This window comes from Danio rerio, chromosome 8 (assembly GCF_049306965.1).
Source record: "Danio rerio strain Tuebingen ecotype United States chromosome 8, GRCz12tu, whole genome shotgun sequence".
Classification (NCBI taxonomy): Eukaryota; Metazoa; Chordata; class Actinopteri; order Cypriniformes; family Danionidae; genus Danio; species Danio rerio.
In genome coordinates, this window is record NC_133183.1 from 5,193,556 (window position 1) to 5,208,702 (window position 15,147).

At 37.8% G+C, this 15,147-nt stretch overlaps 2 protein-coding genes across 16 annotated transcripts in view; both read left to right on the forward strand.

The window, feature by feature from the left end:
- gcn1 (GCN1 activator of EIF2AK4) overlaps positions 1-15,147 on the forward strand; it is a 779,792-nt gene that overhangs the window by 265,269 nt on the left and 499,376 nt on the right. The window lies entirely within an intron of this gene.
- citb (citron rho-interacting serine/threonine kinase b) overlaps positions 14,631-15,147 on the forward strand; it is a 135,385-nt gene continuing 134,868 nt past the window's right edge. For all 15 annotated transcript variants that reach the window (XM_068223090.2, XM_068223087.2, XM_073910033.1 and 12 more), the window contains exon 1: positions 14,631-14,935. The gene's annotated coding sequence lies outside the window, so the exon portion shown is untranslated. The remainder of the gene's footprint in view (positions 14,936-15,147) is intronic.

Sequence of the window (15,147 nt, forward strand, 5' to 3'; positions counted from 1 at the left end):
CCTCACAGTCCAAACACATGCACCATAGGGAAATTGATGAACTTAAATTGGGTGTATAGTGTGGGTGTGTGTGTGTGTGGATGACTGTGTATGGGTGTTTCCCAGAATTGGGTTGTGGGTTATTTAAGATAATAAAAATAATTATCCAAATAATATGATGTTAAGCAAATTGCGTTACTTATTTAATACCTATGACAACATGGTGGCTTAGTGGTTAGCACGTTTGTCTCACAGCAAGAAGGTTGCTGGTTTGACTCTCAGCTGGGCCAGTTGGTGTTGGTTTCCTCCATATGCTCCGGTTTCCCCCACAGTCCAAACACCTGTGCTATAGATGAATTGATGAACTAAAATTAGCCGTAATATGTGAGTGTGTGTGTGAATGACTGTGTATGGGTGTTTCCCAGTATTGGGCTGTGGGTTATTTAAGATAATAAAAATAACGATCCAAATAATATGATATTAAGCAAATTGAGTTACTTATTTAATACCTATGGCAACATGGTGGCTTAGTGGTTAGCACTGTCATCTCACAGCCAGAAGGTTGATGGTTTGAGTCTCAGCTGGGCCAGTTGGTGTGGGTTTCCTCCAGGTGCTCCGGTTTCCCCCACAGTCCAAACACATGTGCTATAGGTGAGTCAATGAACTAAAATTGGCCGTGGTGTATGAGGGTGAATGTGAGAGTGTGGATGGTTGTTTCCTAGTACTGGGAAGGGCATCCACTGCGTAGAACATATGCTGGATAAGTTGGTGGTTCATTCCACTGTGGCGACCCTTGATAAATAAAGGTCTAAGCCAAAGGAAAATGAATGAATAAATGAATTTAGTTCCTGAAATGCCTTATGACATGCTCAAGAAACATTACGATGGATATGGAAAATGGAAAACATCTGTTGAAATGAATAAATGAATGAGGGGGGTTCTCGAGATCTACCTGAGCTCAAACTCCCCTCTCGCCCTGCAAAAGAGAGGGAGCCCCGGGCTGGAGGATCTTATGAGCTCAGGACTCTCTTCCGGGACAGCATGTCAAACTAGCCTTATTACCAATCATCAGCTAAGTGTGCACTCTTGAAATGCTGTTGAAAACACTGATATTTTTTGTCTCATTATTATTTCCCTAAGGTTTTTTTTTGTGTTAGCTTATAGTCAGGCAGAACCAAATAAACATAATTTATGATATTATAAAGCTCAGCATAATGATAATAATTTATTGCTGATTTTAACTGCTTGAAGTGGGTCGTAGCTGAGCTGGTTTTATGTACTGTAGTTCTAGCTTTTCTCTCAACATAAATTTATTCATTTTCCTTCGGCTTAGTTCCTTTATTAATCAAAGGTCACCACAGCGAAATGAACCGCCAAGTATTCCAATATATGTTTTTTATGCTTCCAGCCACAACCCAGAACTGGGAAACACCCATACACACTATGGACAATTTAGTTCATCCAATTTATCTATGGTGCATGTGTTTGGACTGTGGGGGAAACTGGAGCACGGGGAGAACATGCAAACTCCACACACAAATGCCAACTGACCCAGCCAGGACTCGAACCAACAACCTTCATGCTGTAATGCAATGTGATTACCCTCAGCATAAACAAACAGATGGTAAACCACTTAAAAAAGACGAAATTAACCCCCCCCCCCCCCCTTTTTTTTTAGCAGAAATCTATTTACTATACTGCATGGTCTCTTATTTATAGTCAGAAAACTGTTAGTGTACAGTAAATCTATTAAATGGGCAATTTAATAAAACAAAAAATTATATTAATTAAATTTAGTTACTTATTTTGTTCCTGAAATGTTCTGATCTAATTACTTACTCAAGAAACATTATATATGTGGAATGAATGAGTCTATTTTTTTAAATTATTATTATTAATTTTATACAATAACTTTATATGGGTTTTAACATTTATAGATAGGACAGTGGAAATTTACAAACCGGAAAGTGTTGGGAGCAGAGATAGGGGAAGGATCGTCAAAGGACCTCGAGCTGGGAATCGAACTCGGGTCGCAGCGAGCACCTGCGTGCTATGTGTTGACACACTAACCACTAGGTTATTGGTGCCGACTAATGAGTCATTTTTGATATAAATATTTAAATCCAATCAATGACAATAAAAATAAACATAAAACAAACTAACGATCATTGGTCAGTAAGATATTCCTTCAGGGCAGCATGGTGGCGCAATCCACACCAACACGGGGAGAACATGCAAACTCCACATAGAAATGCCAACTGGCCCAGCTGTGACTTAAACCAGCGACCTTCTTGCTGTGAGGCTACAGAGCAAACCATTGAGCCACTGTGTCACCCCTCTATAAGATATTATACTTCAGTATTAAACATAACAAAACAAGCAAACACACATTTCTTAATGAACTGATTGAAAAGAAGATTCAACGGCTCATTTATCTACCTGATGTTTAATCTTTGAATCAATAAATGTAGTCAAAAACACTGATTTTCACAAATATATTATTAAAAACAAACAATTAGCATCTTCAATTATGCAGTTTTATTTCGACAAAACAGAGACATTCATTGTTTTATTGAATGAATCAGTGTTCGTAAAAGGAATGATTCAATGACTCGCTTAAAAGAACTGATTTCGATTCCCTAAATGACTCACTCTACTGTTCATTTGTCGCCACCCATTGTGTACATCCTGAAGTGAAGTAAAGGTAGAAGGCAATGTATTAGCACTTTAAACTTCTCTTAGCCAATCAAATAAATTTTTATTCAACCATTAGTCATAATGCTCTGATTTAATTGGTTATGTGATGTTAGTTCGCTATATTAAGCCTCCTGTATGCCGTTTGAAGGTATTCTCCATGTAAACACTACAGCTTCAGACTTGTTCTTGTTAAATATTAAGGAATGTTGAATGGACACGGCATGTTTCAGAAATGGCAAACAAAGCCCTAAAGCACGTTTCCATCGCGCAATGTTTTCTAAAGCTTTGAGAGATGTTTGAAGGCTCCATCCATCCCACGCAAAACTACTTCAGACAGCAATTAATCAGCAGGTGATCTTTTTCTCTCCCTTTCTCTCCTCAAGAGTTTTCACTCCACCACCGCTCACATTAATACTACATATCACAGTATTAGCTGCATTTAACCAGTGAAGACGTTTGCATTAGAGCTTCAACACTTCAAATGCCTCCATGTTATGTTCATATATCATATAAAGTTGGTTTTATATTGGCACATTCTGACTTTCCCCTAAATAATATAATTTCTGAAATGTATTTGCAAACTATAAACAGTGTTGGGAAGGAAATGTAATAGAGTACAGATTACAAATTACTCTATTTAAAATGTAATAAGTTACACTACTTTTCGATTACTTTATAAAAGTAAAGTAACTAATTACATTTGATTACTTTTTGATCACTTTTAAGTTTCTAATGAACATTTTCAACTAAATAATTTTCAAGCATTTATACAGAGCAGGAGTGAGCTTACATTAGCTGTTTACTGTTGAAATCTCAAAAGCTTTCATCACTTAAATAAAATGTATTTAATTAATTTAAATTTAAAGTAGAGCCACCACAAAACCAGACCTTATCACAAAAAACATGTTTACTGTTGTTACAAGATGAAAAATTGTAGTTAGTTGTGCAGGTGATTTATGTGGCATTTGCAATAAAAAAAAAAATACATCTAATTTTTGCAATTGTTCTTTTTTATATCGAAGCCACTTAAATTCAATTCAATCGCATCTTAGAGATCAATAAAACTGCCAATGAAACATATGAGGCAGAACTGTTCATTTCAATTATTTACTGTAAATAATATGCTGTACCAAACAGGAATAAATTATAGTACTTTTCTGACTGCTTATCAAAATATAATCCAAACCGTTTGCTACGCTCTTCTAGCGCTAGACTTTCAGAATTTCACTCTGTAAATCTGATACGACCTCGTGGCACTTTTAGTCACTATGCTGTAAAAATTTGCAATTGTCTCCTAAATAAAGTGAAAGAATCCCCCTAAATTGATGTTTTTTAAAAGCTTGTTTAAAATTGCGTATGAATATAACAGTTTGTGAAGTTTATGCAATTTATGTATATTGTGTAGGTTTATGTATATATTATGTATGGTGTGTGCAAGTATGTAAAGAATATTGTGTGTGATTGTGTAGATGTATGCATATATGCGTGTACATGTATGCTTTTAGTATAATTTTGCTTTATTCGTCTATACGTTTTTTTTTTATTTGGTTTATTTTGCAATGCTAAATTACAAACTCGTTAACCAATCAGGACCGTTCTCTCGTAGAGGCGTGATTATGACGTAGCGTCAGTTGTTGGTGTCCCGAGGGGAAATATTCTTTCATTCACCGGACAGCAGTTCATCAAACTGGGCTCGGCTCCGTTAGAAGCACGGCTGAAAGCCTCCGTCATCCAGGGAATAGTTTCTGGAGGAGTTGATGAAATCACAGAGCTGGGTGCACCTCTGATAGTATCTAGTAGACTCGGCGCCAAACGAATTTATACTCTGTTTTTAGCCTTCTTAAAGCACAAAGCACAGCTATTCTCTCAATAAAATCCATGCTAGCCATTTAGCGCTGAAGCTAGAGTCACCGGGCAGACAGAAGCCCTGCCCATGACATGATTCCATGTTTATTGTGAAGTGAATTTAGTAAAACTTAGTAGAAATTAGTAGAATTGAGTAAACTCAAAATGTTCACGTGTCTATTTGCGTCTGGTGTGAACACAGCGTAAGTTTAACTTTGTAAACTATAAAATAATGCGTCTCCCCACGGTTTTTATCTTATTTTGTGAGCTAACTGACAACAGTTGTTCGTTCGCCTCCTTCTCCCCTGCTCTGCTGGCCACGCCCACTCCTGCCTCCGATCTCAGAGCTCCACGCCCATTATGATGCATTTTTTGGAAAAAATTCTGAGGTAGACTTGACTTGAACCGAAAGTGAGGGATACGCCCCCTTCTGGCAGTCGCAAAGAATTTTTAGTTTTGTCATGCACAATCCGCTTGTTAAGTGGTTACGTGTTTGTGACGTATGTAATACTGTTTCCGCGTCCAAGCCGCCATTCATTTGAGTGGAGAAATCATTCGTTTATGATCACGTTTTATTCCTATCACACATTAAAGTTGATTTTATATAAAATCATAGTGTACACAACAATCTCCGGGCTTGCTGCTTAACAAATACCAAAAGACAACACTGCTTAGACAACACTGTAATACATCACATCCGGTCGGCCGGATGCATACGGTCTACACCCAGGAGTTCAATTATTTGAACGGGTCCGCAACTCAAATCGGATCGGAATTTTCATTGTCAATATTAAGCCAATTGTAATGGTTTGAATTGGTTCAATTTGTAGTTTTCCCAACCAGCGCAGAGCCCCAGGGACCAGAGTGAGTGCTCAGACCAGACCCCACCTTGTCCACTCAATTAAGACGCCTTTCCACTGCACAGGACATTCGGACACGACTGTCAGAATACGCCCTCTTGTGGCAGTCGCACAGAATTTTTTTTTTGTTTTGTCATGCACCATAGGAGAGAAGCTGATTCACGTAGTGTTCAAAATAAAGGAGTGCACAAGCAAGAGCCTTCATTCTCCATCCGTTCAACTCGGTTGAATGAATGAATACTAGAAACTCATAGATCGCTAAAATTTTGGAGGGAATGTGGAGACTTTAAAAATTATGTTTTTTTATTACTTATTTATGAATAGAATTTTTTAAATATATACTTTATTTCTGATTTAAATAATTTGCTATTTCTCATCTTGCGTGCACAGATTGGCTTAGACAACACTGGAATACATCACTTTCAATTCAATTCAGTTCACCTTTATTTGTATTGCGCTTTTACAATGTAGATTGTGTCAAAGCAGCTTCACATAGAAGATCATAGTAAATTGGAACAGTGTAGTTCAGTTTTTAGTGTTTGAGTTCAGTTTAGTTTAGTTCAGTTCAGTGTGGTTTAATAATCACAACTGAGAGTCCAAACACTGAAGAGCAAATCCATCGATGTGTTACTCTACCGATCCTGAGCCGTGCAAGCAAAATCCCTTTATTAATTCTTTCACTTTTTTTATTTTTACTTTTGTACCATAAATGCACTCTATGGTGTGATGTAGCATTAAAAAAAAACAACTCTTGATAATATACAAATAAGCTGTGTGTTATTTTTTGTCATTCACTCAAAAAAGACTTTTGCTGCTTGTTCAAACTACTTATTTGAAACGAGCTGAAGCAACCCAATTCTTGAGATTTTTTTTGGGATAACTTAATTGTTTCATATTCAATCCACTTAAATTTGTTGTTAATTCATCGATTTGTGTTGGGAAACTTTAGTGTAGTTCAGTTTTTTGTGTTTAAGTTCAGTTTAGTTTAGTTCAGTTCAGTGTGGTTTATTAATTACTACTGAGAGTCCAAACACTGGAGAGCAAATCCATCGATGCGTAACTCTACCGATCCCGAACCATGCAAGCCAGTGGCGACATCAGCGAGGGAAAAAAAAAAACTTCACCAATTGGCGAAAGTGAAGGAAAAAACCTAGAGAGAAACCAGACTCAGTTGGGCACGACCATTTCAATTTCTCCGCTGGCCAAACGTCTTGTGCAGAGCTGTCCGGTCGCATACGGTCTAGTCGCAGGAGATCAAATATTTCAACAGATCCGCAGCTCAAATCAGATCCGAATTTTACGCGCACAGACATAATCGGAACTCCACGCAGCTCCCGGACTACTCTCCATTGCAAATGAATGACTTCCGGTCTGTTACTTGTCATGTGCACTGGAAAGGCGGCTTTATGTTTTAATTTATTTTTTGTGTGCATGTTAAAGGGTGAAGCAGTGGCGCAGTAGGTAGTGCTGTCACCTCACAGCAAGAAGATCGCTGGGTTGCTGGTTTGAGCCTCGGCTCAGTTGGCGTTTCTGTGTGGAGTTTGCATGTTCTCCCTGCGTTCGCATGGGTTTCCTCCGGGTGCTCCGGTTTCCCCCACAGTCCAAAGACATGCGGTACAGGTGAATTGGGTAGGCTAAATTGTCCGTAGTGTATGAGTGTGTGCAGAATAAGTTGGCGGTTCATTCCGCTGTGTCGATTAATAAAGGGACTAAGTTGACAAGAAACTGAATGAATGAATGTGCATGTTAAAATTGTTTAGAAAATTTAATTAAAAGAAATTGCATTATGTTTTGCAGTAATTGATGGCTATTATTCCTTCTAAGGCGTTTGGCAACACACCCCATGCTTGTCATCCCAACATGCCATCTGACTGCCAAACCATCATCAGTTCGGGTGAGTAATATGTTAAAAAATGAATTAATTAAATACCTACACATGACATTTTGGTATTTCCAGTCATGCTGTGCATCATTATTGACATCCACCGAGGTAAATTGGAAATTACATAATGCTTACCCAAACAGTCTATTCTTGAAGCACGCTGGCACTTTTTATCCCCTCACTGTCCACCATTTCCCTTATAAATACTCATCTGTCATTGGCTCGGATAACAGCAAAAGCCTGTTGCCTGGTAACATCGCTTGTGTTTGAGAGAGAAATGCTGCTGCTTTTGTGTCTCTGTCCCTTTTTTTCCCCCTAACAATAATGTTTATACTACACAACCATCTAAATTTCTAACAGCACGCCCACTGATGATGGTCTTTATATGAAGCGATCAGTCGGGACATTATTTTGCAATCTGTTATCAGTGGAATTATTTAGCAGCTCTATCTGAAGCATAATGCAAAAGCTGACAGTAAGCATCACACCACATGCCAAAACTTTGAAATTCATGTCACACCTCCCTTGCTATTAATGAACACTCCTCAGTCAACAAGTCATGGGAGGGTGTAAAATAAGCCAGTCTTTCATTAGGAAATGTGCCGGTCTTTAGATGTGAAATCGACTAGGACAACTGCAGCTTTAATGAGTTTTTGGATGAGAATGAATTCATACCGAAAGGTTTCCTGATGGTAGTGCCAACAGCAGCTAATGAACACGTTCGTTTGCGCAGTCGAGTTTGTCATGAATGAAAATATTCCAGATGCGCCTCTGTAAATGGCAGAAAGGCTGCTTTATTCACAAGTCAGGAAGGATGAAACGAGAAACTTATGAAGTCGCTTTACAGTTTGTCAAAGGCTGAGCTTGGTGGAGGGAGGGAGGAGATGCTGCTGTCCTATCATTTAATATGTCCTGGCAGTTCAGAAATTAATATTCATTTAAATGGTGAGATCATTTACTCTTGCGTTCGTTTGTCTGATTTTATTTTTTAAGGGGGAGAGGAGATGGATGAATGGAAGGATAGACAGACAGACAGACAGACAGACAGACAGATAGATAGATAGATAGATAGATAGATAGATAGATAGATAGATAGATAGATAGATAGATAGATAGATAGATAGATAGATGGATGGATAGATGGAAGAATGGATAGATGAATGGATAGATGGATAGATAGATGGATGGATGGATGGATAGATGATAGATGGATGGATGGATGGATGGATGGATGGAAGGATAGACAGATAGATAGATAGATAGATAGATATATAGATAGATAGATAGATAGATAGATAGATAGATAGATAGATAGATAGATAGATAGATAGATAGATAGATAGATGGATGGATGGATGGATGGAGGGAAGGATAGATAGATAGATAGATAGATAGATAGATAGATAGATAGATAGATAGATGGATGGATGGATGGATGGATGGATGGATGGATGGATGGATGGATGGATGGATGGATGGATGGATGGATAGATAGATGGATGGATGGATAGATGAATGGATAGATGATAGATGATGGATGGATGGATGGATGGATAGATAGATAGATAGATAGATAGATAGATGGATGGAGGGAAGGATAGATAGATAGATAGATAGATAGATAGATAGATAGATAGATAGATAGATAGATAGATAGATAGATAGATAGATAGATAGATAGATAGATAGATAGATAGATAGATAGACGGATGGAGGGAAGGATAGATAGATAGATAGATAGATAGATAGATAGATAGATAGATAGATAGATAGATAGATAGACGGATGGAGGGAAGGATAGATAGATAGATAGATAGATAGATAGATAGATAGATAGATAGATAGATAGATAGATAGATAGATAGATAGATAGATAGATAGATAGATGGATGGATGGATGGATGGATGGATGGATAGATGATGGATGGATGAAAGGATAGATAGATAGATAAATAGATAGATAGATGGATAGATAGATAGATGGATGGATAGATATATAGATGGATGGATGGAAGGATGGATAGATGAATGGATAGATAGATGGATGGATGGATGGAAGGATAGATAGATAGATAAATAGATAGATAGATGGATGGATAGATGGATAGACGGACAGATGGATGGAGTGATGGATGGATGGATGGAAGGATAGATAGATAAATAGATAGATAGATGGATGGATGGATAGACGGACAGATGGATGGATGGAGTTATTCAAATCACATGTATGACAGCATTTAGGCTTTCTTGTATAATGATGACTGTAGTAGTTGTGGTGGGTTATTTGTAATTTGGTGGGTTACATTAAACGTGTTTTATGTCACTGCTTTTTTAGCCTGCATCAATACATTCAGTTTAAGCTGCATTATTAATTATTAAAAGATCGGGATCTCTTGAAAATGAGACTAAAAATAAGTATGGGTTGTACAAATGATAATTTTAGATTTCTACATTTAGCGTTATTAGCAACAGTAGTAGTAACAGTGAATTTTTCACAGTACTGAATAAGTTACTTGTTACTTTTATTCAGCTGATTATTTCTTCATTTTATTTTTACAGTTTTTCTCAGGGGCTTTGGTGCATTTCTCACAACACTATTTACATTTGCACAGCAGTTAATGCATTTCTCAAAACAGTTAGTCATTTGTGCAGATCATAGTAGCAGTTTCTCATTCCTTCCAACAAATTGTGAATGCTTTTGGACATGCATCAAGTGCTTTCATAAAACTCTCTGCTGTTTATAACATTATCATTTGCTTATGTCATGTCAGTCAAAATGAACTAAACTTGTGAATGCTGAATAGTCACTCCATATAAAACTAATAGTCCTCATTTCATTACTTGAGTCATTACATACACAAATGTTGAACTAGCTGTCGAAATCTGTCAAGCTAAATTTATTTTAAAGAATGTAAATCTATTTTTTTTCCTGAAAATGTCTTCCAAAATGAACAATTTCATGAATGATTTAGAGACCTGTGTATGTTGTAAGTTCAGTTCCTATATGTACTGCAATATTGTTTACAGTTGTGCACAGCTCTACCCACAGGAAGTTTATGTTTGTTGAAAAAAAGGGTGTATTTATTCTTTTGCACAATGCTGTGAATTGCAACAAGCAAATGCAGTAAAAATGTAAGACATACACATTCAGTGTCTTGTACTCAGATACCTCAATAAATGCAGTGATGTCTGACTTTACTGAAGTTTTCAAATGATTGTGCTAATAGTATACAGTGCTGTGTTGAGCATTTTCAGGAAGTTTCACCAAAATCTGACTTTTTTGCATTGGAACAAATGTCCAGAGTAAACTGTCATAATGAAAACCTGACAAAGCCATTTGACTATCTTGTTCATAAACAATGGTGTCAGGACTTTTCTTCTTGATGACACTGACACTTTCATTGACATCAATAGTTGCTTTTGAGGAATGAGCTCTCCATTTTGAGCAAGTGACACGCTTTTGCAGGTTATCAACTAGGTTTAGCAGTTTGCACTAATTGTTTGGCGAAATCCATTAACTGTTGTGCAAATGTAAATAGTGTTGTGTGAAATGCACCAAAGCTACTGAGAAAAACTGTAATAAAATTACAGGTTCTAAGTTGGTTGTTGACACCAAAAGTTTCTTGCAGTAGTGTTTTTGTAATAAATGGAAAGCAAATTGCATTTGTCTCCTCCTCTTTTTGGCTGATCCGAATGATCAGAATCAGTATCAAAAGATCTTTACTGCCAGGTATGTTCACACATACAAGGAGTTTGTTTTCATGACAGAGCTTCTACAGTGCAACAGAATTGCAGAGACAAGACAAAAAAAATGATAGCAAATATATTTAAAAAGATTTTAAGCAAATAGTGAATGCAAATATACAAATTAACAAGTGTATGTTCTGGTATATTACTATATACGACTATATACAATGATCGGAAAATGGTTCGATCCATGACTAAAAAACCATAACATGATCTGAACCATGAGATTTGTGATCCATTACACCACTTAAAATGAACTGACAAACAGACAGAGAAACAAAAAAGGATAGATAGATGGATGGATGGATGGATGGTTGGATGGATGATGGATGGATACAATGATAGATGGATGGATGGATTGATACAATGATGGATGGATGGATACAATGATAGATGGATTGATGGATGGATGGATACAATGATGGATGGATGGATGGATGGATGGATGAATACAATGATTGATGGATGGATGGATACAATGATAGATGGATGGATGGATGGATGGATACAATGATAGATGGATGGATGGATGGATGGATGGATGGATACAATGATAGATAGATGGATGGATGGATGAATACAATGATTGATGGATGGATGGATACAATGATAGATGGATGGATGGATGGATGGATGGATGGATGGATGGATACAATGATAGATAGATGGATGGATGGATGAATACAATGATTGATGGATGGATGGATACAATGATAGATGGATGGATGGATGGATGGATGGATACAATGATGGATGGATGGATGGATACAATGATAGATGGATGGATGGATAGATACAATGATAGATGGATGGATGGATTGATACAATGATGGATGGATGGATGGATGGATACAATGATAGATGGATGGATGGATGGATGGATACAATGATAGATAGATGGATGGATGGATGGATGAATACAATGATAGATGGATGGATGGATACATTGATAGATAGATGGATGGATGGATACAATGATTGATGGATGGATGGATACAAGGATGGATGGATGGATGGATGGATGGATGGATTGATAGATAGATGGATGGATGGATGGATGGATACAATGATGGATGGATGGATGGATACAATGATGGATGGATGGATGGATGGATACAATGATGGATGGATGGATGGATGGATGGATACAATGATAGATGGATGGATGGATGGATGGATGGATGGATACAATGATAGATGGAGGGATGGATGGATGGATGGATGGATGGATACAATGATTGATGGATGGATGGATACAATGATAGATGGATGGATACAATGATGGATGGATGGATTGATGGATGGATGGATACAATGATAGATAGATAGATAGATAGATAGATAGATAGATAGATAGATAGATAGATAGATAGATAGATAGATAGATAGATAGATAGATAGATAGATAGATAGATAGATAGATGGATGCAATGATAGATGATGGATACAATGATAGATGGATGGATGGATTGATACAATGATAGATGGATGGATGGATGGATGGATACAATGATAGATGGATGGATGGATGGATGGATGGATGCAATGATAGATGATGGATACAATGATAGATGGATGGATGGATTGATACAATGATAGATGGATGGATGGATGGATGGATACAATGATGGATGGATGGATCGATGGATGGATACAATGATAGATGGATGGATGGATACAAAGATAGATGGATGGATGGATGGATGGATGGATACAATGATTGATGGATGGATGGATGGATGGATACAATGATAGATGGATGGATGGATGGATGGATGGATGGATACAATGATAGATGGATGGATGGATGGATGGATGGATGGATGGATACAATGATAGATGGATGGATGGATACAATGATAGATAGATGGATGGATGGATGGATGCAATGATTGATGGATGGATGGATACAATGATGGATGGATGGATGGATACAATGATGGATGGATTGATACAATGATAAATGGATGGATGGATGGATGGATACAATGATAGATGGATGGATGGATGGATGGATGGATGGATCGATGGATGGATACAATGATAGATGGATGGATGGATACAAAGATAGATGGATGGATGGATGGATGGATGGATGGATGGATACAATGATTGATGGATGGATGGATGGATGGATGGATACAATGATAGATGGATGGATGGATGGATGGATACAATGATAGATGGATGGATGGATGGATGGATGCAATGATTGATGGATGGATGGATACAATGATGGATGGATGGATGGATACAATGATGGATGGATTGATACAATGATAAATGGATGGATGGATGGATGGATACAATGATAGATGGATGGATGGATGGATACAATGATAGATAGATGGATGGATGGATGGATGGATGGATGGATACAATGATAGATGGATGGATGGATGGATACATTGATAGATAGATGGATGGATGGATGGATACAATGATTGATGGATGGATGGATACAAGGATGGATGGATAGATGGATGGATTGATGGATGGATAAATGGAAAGATAGATGGATGGATGGATATGATGATGGATGGATTGATACAATGATAGATGGATGGATGGATGGATGGATGGATGGATGGATACAATGATGGATGGATGGATGGATGGATGGATACAATGATGGATGGATGGATGGATGGATACAATGATGGATGGAAGGATGGATGGATACAATGATGGATGGATGGATACAATGATAGATGGATGGATGGATACAATGATGGATGGATGGATGGATGGATGGATGGATACAATGATTGATGGATGGATGGATACAATGATAGATGGATGGATGGATGGATGGATGGATGGATGGATGGATGGATACAATGATGGATGGATGGATTGATGGATGGATGGATGGATGGATGGATACAATGATGGATGGATGGATTGATGGATGGATGGATGGATACAATGATAGATAGATAGATAGATAGATAGATAGATAGATAGATAGATAGATATATAGATAGATAGATAGATAGATAGATAGATAGATAGATAGATAGATAGATAGATAGATAGATAGATAGATAGATAGATAGATAGATAGATAGATAGACAGACAGACAGACAGACAGACAGATTCATATGCAGTGACGGTTATAATTGGATTGACAGACAGACAGACACAGACAGCAAAAGAGTGATAGAGCATTGATTGAAAAGCTAGATAAACTGTTAGACAGACAGACAGACTGATTAATTGATAAAGTGATTGATTGATTGATAAAGTGATAGACAGAGTAACAAAGATGGATGGATGGATGGATGGATAGAGATGAACTGATAGACAGACAGAAAAATATTTTTTAAATAAAATAATGGCATACAAAAGTAGTAATCACAAAATGTCTGAACTGAAGTCAAATGTGGAGAGAAAGTGTGTGTGTGTGTGTGTGTGTGTGTGTGTGTGTGTGTGTGTGTGTGTGTGTGTGTGTGTGTGTGTGTGTGTGTGTGTGTGTGTGTGAGAGAGAGAGAGAGAGAGAGAGAGAGAGAGAGAGAGAGAGAGAGAGAGAGAGAGAGAGAGAGAGAGAGAGCGCGAGTGCTGAGTTTCACCAGTGAGTCAGTCTGCTTGTATTACTGTGATTATAGAGAGCTTCTGCAGTAGAGAGAGAGCAAGAGAGAGAGAGGTGAGCACGATTCTTCTCCAGGATTCAGCTCGCTTCCCTCCTCGTCTCAGTTCTCCTCTCTCTTCCCACTCAAGTGCATCTGATCCGTCTCTCTCTCCCGCACAACTCCTCTGTTTCTCAACAACTCTCGGAGGATGACTCCTTCAGAAACCTCCAGCCACAGACCCCTGTTCCCCAGCTCATGGCTGCCCAGGACGACTCAACTCTCTTGGGCTTCCCTCGCGCGGACCTGCCCTCTCTAAAGTGGATCCACAGACCAACAGCTGGTTTCTTTTAGGGTGAGTAACAATAACAATATGATTTGAGTTTGTAAATGTCAGATAGATAGATAGATAGATAGATAGATAGATAGATAGATAGTCTCTATCTATCTATCTATCTATGGCAAAAGCATTGTAGAAGCATGTTGATATAGTGTAGGACTGCACAATATTTCATTTCAGCATTAATATCACAACGTGATCCCTCGCAATAGTCCCATCACAGTATA